The following is a 9,500-nucleotide window of genomic DNA, read 5'->3' as shown; positions in this document are numbered from 1 at the left end:
CTGTTTGGTGGTGTTGGAGGGGGGGGGGTAGGTTAGGGGAGCAACAGAGCTTGTGAGTGTCAGTGCAGCAGCTGGTTCTCTCCGGGCTGGCCCAGGTCTGCTCTAATGGGCCCTGATAGGCCCACCAGGGTATTTCCTTACACCCCGCCACCACCACCGCTGCGGCCCGCACCGCACCACACCACACCACACCACCGCTTGATCAAGTCCTGGACTCAGTGTGGTCATTCATGCGATGCACCCAGTGTGTGTGTGTGTGTGTGTGTGTGTGTGTGTGTGTGTGTGTGTGTGTGTGTGTGTGTGTATGTGTGTGTTGTGGGGTGTTTGCTGTATGGGTCTATTTGAGATACTTTTTGCTAATGACAGCCCCACCCCCGAAAACCCACCGACCCCACCACCCCAGTCCATAATCACTGAGAGAAAAGGACAGAGGGAGAGCGGGAAAGATGAGGCGAAGGGGAGAGGGGGTAGAGACTCTCTACTAGAGAGACTGAGGATTTGAGAAGAGAGGGAAAGAAAGCAAGAGAGAGGCTGCGGGAAAGAGGGGAGAGAGAGAGAAAGAGAGGGAGAGGGGAGAGCGAAAGGCTGAGGGAGAGAGAGATCGGTAAAGAGGGAGAGGGGAGAGACAGAGAATGAGTTTCTAAGAAGAGAGGGAAAGAAAGAGACAGAGGGACAGAGGGAAGACAGCGAGAAAGCGGTAAAGAGAGGGAAAGAGAGAAAAAGAGGGGGGAAAAAAGAGAGGGACCTGTGGTGAGGCCAGATCTGTTCAAGATGGCTGCAATCAAGTGCTGCAGAGCGTGTCATTGCTCTGCCCTCCTTACATGCACACACCCAGTCATGCAGCAGCTTGGCCAGCTCTATAGTCCAGCTCTCCACGCTAACAAGGTGTTAATTTCCATCCTGCCTATTAATTGTATTGTTGCTGAATGTATACTATACTGAATATATTTAAATTTACTGAATTTACTGACTACATTATATGACTTACTGACTGTATTATATACAGAATTGATACAGTGTAGGCCTATATGAAGTTTCATTGCAAAACGGTGTATATCCATTTTGGAGAATTTTGGGAAATTGACATTTTGGTACTGGGTAACTGTCATGTTCATTTCTGGAGCTAATTGAAGGCCAATGACACGTTTTGAAAATGTAGGATACATTATTATCAACTTTGGGTCAAAAGTTTGTAAAAATGAATTGAAACCGATATATAAAGCCTAAATGCAGTATATCTACCATAATAGTACTACCAAACACCTTTAATTAGTGACAAAAATGAATTAGCATGAATATATGCAACCCGAGATACAATACCTGATTAACAATAATCAATCAGATAGGCTACATGAAATAGTAAGATTATAAGTTTTGTACAGAACCCACTAAGAATACTTTTTTTCTTTACAAAACGATGTAGGCCTATTATGACAGCTGTAACTGACAGCTTGTCCATATGTAGTTGTCGACGCGATTTTCGGCATGGCAGTAGAATTAGCATCGGAGTAGAGGACACAACTTCAACACTCGCCATTTTTGCAGGTTTCTCTCCTGTTTAAAACCCATCTCCTGAACAAATCATGGTAGGCTATTATCTTAACCCATTTTAGCCCGATGACTCGTATATGTTGTTTGACCTTTAGTGCGTCAAACACTGGGTATGTTACAGCTGGATGAACACATTCTAATACAAAATGAGGGTCTTAGGGTTTAAATGCATGCAACTTATTCTATGTTTTTATGTGCAGCAGAGGCTAAGATATTTAGGTTTTTATAGGATGAGGGCAACTTTCCCAACAAGGGGTAAGGTATTCAGCTGTCGTTTTTTGTAGGTGCTTTAGGCATTAATGGGTTAAGACAGTCTGTGATGCTCTCTCGTCATTTTTCCGTAAAACCACAGCCATTTGTTTCGCCACGGCCCCACCCCAAAAATCTCCCTGATTTTGGTACTCACACGTCGGCAGGTAGATTGTGCAACTCGGCAGCCTTGTGTGTTTAGCGGTGCTTGATCATGGAGCTCATAAAAGACTAAGTGTTGTCATTGAATTGGAATACTTCATCCTTGGAATAGCTTCATCCTTTTCTTTTCAATGTATGGTGCTTAAATGAATGTACAGATTTGTGTAGAACTTTTAACTGTGTGTGATTATATTGTTGGACCCCAGGAAGAATAGCTGGGTTTGCGCCCAGCTAATGGGGATCCTAATAAACTAAACTAAACTAAACTCGTGAGGATGTGAGCCCAATTTCAGTTCTTTTTTCAATCAGATCCTTGATATGATATTACGAAGAGTATAGTTATAGTATAGCCTCTGTGCAAAGGGGTGAACCTGAGTTGCTTAGCAAATACTGAACAATCTCCTGACATAAGGGAAATCTAAGTCTTGATCAACATCATCAAAAAAAGAGGTTTTTAGATATGTGATCATGGGAACTAAATGAATGCCCCAACATGTGCATCGTCATTAATAGGTATGATTGGATTGCCGAACTATTGTAGTTCAGAACTCATGGCACACTCAGTTGCCACTGGTAACAAATTTGTTGATTGTGAGTATGCATGCATGCACCGTGTCTGAGTGTGTGTGTGTGTGTGTGTGTGTGTGTGTGTGTGTGTGTGTGTGTGTGTGTGTGTGTGTGTGTGTGTGTGTGTGTGTGTGTGTGTGTGTGTGTGTGTGTGTGTGTCTGTGCACAAGTAATTTCGAGCTGAAATCATGATTTGGTGTATAATCTGAGAAACAGGCAAGTCATCTAATGGTTGAAGGAGAATGTGTAAGGGAGGTGTGTAGTGGTTTTCTCATTTCCTCTCTGCAGAGACTTGCCAACTGTTAACACACACACACACACACACACACACACACACACACACACACACACACACACACACACACACACACACACACACACACACACACACACACACACACACACACACACACACCTCCTCCTCTTCCTCCGGTATGCACACTGCCCATGCAGCAGGTACAGTATTATACCGCAAAGGACACTGTTAGCTGAAGTGCGTAGGCCTTACGGCGCAGTGGAAAACAGCTTAGGAGCGGTTAGCACTTAGTCACTTTTCATTACGTTGCACAACATTCGGTTATTTGAAAGCGGCTCTACCCAAAACGAGTTTTCCCTTCTCATTTAGGCTATCTTTGAAGCAGCATACGCCACATTACTGATCCTCTTGGGGACTGTTGTTTGTGGATGAGGCATCTCAAGGCAGTAGAACTGGTCAAGGGTACTGCTCAAAACTGCCCAAACAGTTAGGGAAAGATTAGTGTAGGATGTAGGCCTACTCATCCAAAAATATTTCAGCAGGGGCCAAATAAAAACATGCAGAAGAAAAAAGGTATGCACTACTTTAAAATGAAATTAAAACTCAATGTTTCTTTTGTGTAATGTTCTTAGTTTGAAATGTTGCTTTACCAATGAAATAAATTAAATTGAATAATGAAGAACTAACACCTACACATCTTTACATTAATAATCTAAAAAATGGTGTCTTAACAGAACTGTGTGTTCTATCGCCTTAGTAGCTCAACTCGGCAGGTTGGCCATATAGACAGGAGACCTCCCTCACAATGATTTAAACCCTCCGGTCAACATTTGGCTCTCTGAATCATCCTAATGTTGCACCCCTCTACGCCGTGCCACTACCTTGCTGAAAATTGGGCATCATTTAGTACATTTCTTTTTTTTTTTTTGGTAAATTTAAAAAAAATCTTTTACGACTTTGTTTGACAGGACAGTGTGAGAGGTGGACAGGAAGCGAATTGGGAGAGAGACGGGGAGGGGTGGACAAAGGACCCGGACCGGGAATCGAAACCCGGGCCAGCCGCATGGCAGGCGAATGCCCTACCGGTTGGGGCATTTAGTACATTTCTACGGCACAATCTCTCCATGGGGAATTAACAGTATATTTTTTTTAATTTTCAAATGAATGGAACCCAGGCTTAAGTAGGAGTTGGGCAGAGCAGAGAGGAGTTCTACTCTACCAGTGCCATGGGGCATTACCACTCCACCTCCACCTCCACCATCATCACCACCACCATGATCACCATGGCTACCCTCATCATCACCACCACCTGAAAGGCAGACATTAGCAACAGGGCCTTTTTTGCAGCGCTGGCACGAGGCATGGTGCCGCTCTGTGATCATCAGCAGGCCCTAAATGCTATTACCGGGGCCCGCGTCTAAAATGTTTGTGCCACATGCAGGGAAAACAGCACTCAATCACGCCACTTTAACTTGAATTACTCTGGTTTCCTCTCTAGTCTGGTGCCCACGCTTTGAAACCAAAGAAACAGAAAATAAACACTCTTTATCCCCTAAAAGAAAACACAGCAGCCCTTTACCCCCCTCCCTCTCCTCTCTCTTTCCCTCCCTCACTCCCTCCCTCCATCTCCCTCTCTCTCTCCCTCCCTCCCTTCCACCATCTCTCTCTCTCTCTCTCTCTCTCTCTCTGTCTCTCTCTCTCTCCCATCCCCTCTCTCTCTCTCCCATCCCCTCTCTCTCTCGCTCTCTCTCGCTCTCTCTCTCTCTCAGTCTCTCTCTCTTTCTCTCTCTCTCCAATCCTCTCCCGTCATCTTTCTCTTTTTGTCCTCTCTTAGTCTTACAGATTCCAACTCCTCACAAAAAAAATGGTGGGGATTTTCTAATTAGTCCCACCCCACCTCATCACCTTCTGCCCCCTCCTCCAACTCCACTTAACATAGGTGCATGCGTGAGTGGGTGGGTGTAGGTGTTGTGTGTGTGTGTATGTGTGTGTGCATGGCATGTGTGGCTTTTTCGCGAGGTGTCGCAAAAACCAGACCCCGTTCTCTTACCACCTCACCCACCGCCATCATCTGATCCCCCACAAAATCCCCCCACCATCCTCCCCCGCCCCCGTCCGTCGGAGCGGCCCGTGGGTCTGGATCTGGACACTGTGCAGGTCCGTCGGCAGAGCCTGGGGTACCGCAGCAGGCCCCGTTCGCACTATTATCACAGCTGTGCCCCGTGCCCGCTGCGCACATTTGTCTGCAATTCACCTGAATTGGGGCATGGCGAAACACAGTCCTGGCCCGGCCGCCTGTCCCGCCCCACAAGGCCCGTCGACAGCGGAGTGGACAAACGGATCAGTTGCCACGGACCCATGAAGATGGGGCGGGGCACAAAATTGGGTCCCCATTACAGAGAGAGGGGGGGCCTTTCATATGATGTTGTCTCTGGTGCGGTCAAAAGTGGTCAGCAGGCCCTGCAACACACCCCACACCACTCCAGCAGGCCCACCAGCTGCAGCCTTTAGCCGCTACCCCCGCCCCAATCCTATAGCCCCAGCCCTGTGCCGGATCGGCAGTAACGCGCCCTAATGGTTTGTTTATTTTGAAGGTTTTGCTCTGAGCAAATCATTCCTTATCTGTCATTTGCTTATTGTCCCACTGCGGCGACTCTGTGAATTGGGGGCCTGTGTGTGTGTGTGTGTGTGTGTGTGTGTGTGTGTGTGTGTGTGTGTGTGTGTGTGTGTGTGTGTGTGTGTGTGTGTGTGTGTGTGTGTGTGTGTGTGTGTGTGTGTGTGCATGTGTGCGCGTGTGTGTGTGTGCGAGAGAGAGAGAGAGAGAGAGAGAGAGAGAGAGAGAGAGAGTGTGTGTGTGTGTGTGTGTGCGTGAAGGAAGTTGGGAGGGGGTGGGTGTGTGTGTGTGTGTGTGTGTGTGTGTGTGTGTGTGCGAGAGAGAGAGAGAGAGAGAGAGTGTGTGTGTGTGTGTGTGTGCGTGAAGGAAGTTGGGAGGGGGTGGGTGGTGGGTTACCTTCAATTCTTTTTAATTGGAGAGTTCCCCTTGTTCGCTCAGCTAAACAGCCCCCAACTCTATGAAGGAAAGGGAGGGCTCTGTAGGGGTTGGATGGTTGGACAGAGAGGTCCCTTAATTTAGTGCCTTGCCTTGCCCAAATTCCTCCCAATTGTAAAATTAAATCAAGCTCCTCAAGTCAAACCAAACTCCAATCTGCCTCCAGTGAGCTCACCAACATCTTTTTTTAAAGACTTAAGACTCTCTCATCGTCTAAAAATACCCTTGTAATTGCACAGCATCTAAAGAACAAAAGACACTTAAGCGCCCGGCCGCAGAGGCTATCGTAACCAAAGAATGACTCTGTAATTCACACGAATGCGGTGACGAACGAACGCGTTAGCAACACAAATAATCCTTATTCCGAGGTAGCTTCTACAGGCTGCCATGTTATTGTTATCTCCTCACCCATTGAATAAAGAAAAAAAAACACGCAGTGTGCTTATTTCTGTCTATTTCTAGCCTAGGCGCTGACGGCTGAGAACGTTCGCTGAAAACTTCATCTCCCCCTCCTTAAGTAGGAGGCATTGTATGCCATACTTTGACGGATTGATGTTGGCCAGTGCAATTCTATAAACAAACTCTCCACAATAGCAGTGGAAGGACGGCTCTGCACAGATAGTCCTTTTATAGGGTATACTGTAGTACTAGGCGCACAGGGCCAAAACACAAAAAGATGGAGCCTAAGCAACCAAAAGGCCCCCAAGCACAGACAAAACACACACAAGAGTGGAGTTGGAGAGTATTTTGAAACATGACTAAATAACAGGGTAGCAAATGTGCCTTGACGCCCCTAATGGTCATTTGTAATAGCTCTCTGGGTGTCTTGCATGCTTTGCTCTCTCTCTCTCTCTCTCTCTCTCTCTCTCTCTCTCTCTCTCTCTCTCTCTCTCTCTCTCTCTCTCTCTCTCTCTCTCTCTCTCTCTCTCTCCCCCTCTCTCTCTCTCTCTCTCTCTCTCTCCCCCATGTCTGTGGGTCTGTTGATTTTTTCCCTCCCTCACTCCCCTGAGCTCTTTTTGTTCTCTCGTCTTCTGTCTCTCTCTATCCCTTCATCTCCATCATCTCTCTGTGTGTGATGAGAGAAAGTTTGACTTGCGTGTGGACTGGACAGGCCTCTTTTTTTGTTTTCCAAGCGGGGACACGTCGCAGACTGGATGAGGCTGAGAGAGAACCAAGCCAAGGCACTCTGGCATCCTCCTGGCATCTCTACAGAAAGCAGCCCCTCCATGCCACACACAGTGGAGGGCTGGACTAGGGTGAAAAATCAGGCCGGGCATTTCAGCCTAGACCGGTCCACCAGGCACTGAGAGAGACAATGAAGCCTGTGACAACATTTTTAGTCATCTATTATGAGCCATTTTGACCACAAGAGCCAAAATGAATACTTAAATCTGACTCGGAGTGGTCTGCTATAGCGGCATGAGGATTGCTAGCGCTACATTGAGGGGAGGACCAGGCCAAAATCACCAGCAGTCCACCAGGCAAATACCCTGTATGCCCTATGGCCAGTCCAGCCCAGATACCCACACTCTCCTCCTCACATATGCACTCACTCATGCATATGCAAAAACACTCTCACACACACACACACACACACACACGCACGCACGCACATGCCTGCCCCCGCGCACACACTCCGTCCATATTACACACTGCCTCTCAATACTTCAGCCACACACACAAGCTCACCCTCTTTTCTCCTTTCATCCCTATTAGCCACATTGCCCCTCGCTAATTTAGCCACACACGCACACACACACACACACACACACACACACACACACACACACACACACACACACACACACACACACACACACACACACACACACACACACACACAGCCCTAATGCACGCACACTTCCACTCAAACCCTATCTGCTACCACTTAGCCTGAAACGCAACAGATTTACTTATAATTGCTCGAATTCTGCCACGCTTGTAAATACTTGCGCCCTGACAGTTCATTTGTTTTATTTGATTGCTGTGGCGTATTTATAGCTGGAGGTTGTGTGTGTGTATGTGTGTGTGCGTGTGCGTTTGTGTGTGTGTGTGTGTGTGTGTGTGTGTGTGTGTGTGTGTGTGTGTGTGTGTGTGTGTGTGTGTGTGTGTGTGTGTGTGTGTGTGTGTGTGTGTGTGTGTGTGTGTGTGTGCAGCAGGCAAGGACACAGAGTAAGGAATGCACAGTGTGCATGCAGGTTCCGTCTGTGTGTGTGTGTGTGCGTGCATGTGTGTGTGCGTACATGTGTGTCATCCACATGGAGCAACACAAGACACAAATTTGCCGGGTCATTATTCTCCGAGCCGGGCTTGTTTATTTACTCACATGGTGCTTTAGAGAGCAGATCCATAATTGCAAGCTAGGGCTGGGCAAAGCAAAGGCTTGCAAGCATTTTCCCCCCTGTCACTGCTAGTCCGGTACACCAGACGAACTCTAGTGGCAAGAAATAAGTTTGCCGGTCGGGTTGGTTTAAAATTTCGCACAATAGGGAATAGTCGTGGCTGGGCCAGAAACCTGTCCTCCAATCGTGACGCTGTGTATCAAGTCTGTTTTTCTTTTTGAGTCTTCATTTTGTGCCCTTTGTGTCTTTATTATGACAGAACAGTAAAGAGGGGAAAGCAACGGTTGGGAGAGAGAGATAAGTGGAGGATTAAGAAATGACCACAGGCCGGAATCGAACCCAGGTCACCAGTGTTACAGTCCTTAGGCTAGCCGTTTGGGCCACGGCCAAGGCCTTTCTTTTTTGCTTCTTAGGCCACCTCACTCCCATGTACGTACAGTATTAGATTTGGTATTAGCACACCCACCCATCCCCATTCCAAAAAATATAATTACTTAATAATAATTAATAGTGGTGTGGATTGGCACTGCCCTCACGATCCGATTCGATCCCGATTCGGGAGGAAGCGATTCGTTCGATTCGATTCTATGCGATCCGATCCGATCCGATTCAATTCTACAATGCATTGCAATGCAATACATTTCTACTGAAAGCAAAGCAAATGTTTAATCAGTCATGATGAGGCAATACAAGTAGTCAGATACTGATCAACAATTTATTGGCTGTTTTCAGTATCAGTCTGTATGAGTCTTGCAATGTTTTGAAGTGCTTTTATTTCATTTATCATTCATTTGCTCCCGAAATATCTATGGAAGTAATTGAAACTTAAAAAAATTGCTGGATCGATTCTGGAACTTGCCGGATCGATTCTGGATCGTCCATGCCCCGCATTGGATTGCATTGCCGAATCGATCATTGTTGACACCACTAATATTTAACAACTTTTTTTATTTTATTAATTATGCATACTGACATTTTTTGTTTTTCATTTAGCCCAACTGGGATACTCCAACTTCCATTGTCATTGTGACACAGCACTCAACAGCACACAAGTGCACACTGCACACAACAAAATTGCATTCATGCCTCACCCGTGCAAGGGGGCAGCCCCCAATGGCGCTCGAAAGGGAGCAGTGCAGCGGGACGGTACCATGCTCAGGGTACCTCAGTCATGAAGGAGGATGGGGGAGAGCACTGGTTAATTACTCCCCCTTTACCAGCCTTCCGGGTCGGGAGTCGAACCGGCAACCTAACCGCTTACCCATGACTGCCCCTTGTTGTTTTTAATTTCACACAAGTTCTGCAAGAGAAGATATTATCTCAC

Source organism: Engraulis encrasicolus, chromosome 14, assembly GCF_034702125.1.
Source record: "Engraulis encrasicolus isolate BLACKSEA-1 chromosome 14, IST_EnEncr_1.0, whole genome shotgun sequence".
Taxonomy (NCBI): domain Eukaryota; kingdom Metazoa; phylum Chordata; class Actinopteri; order Clupeiformes; family Engraulidae; genus Engraulis; species Engraulis encrasicolus.
This window is presented reverse-complemented; position numbering follows the sequence as displayed.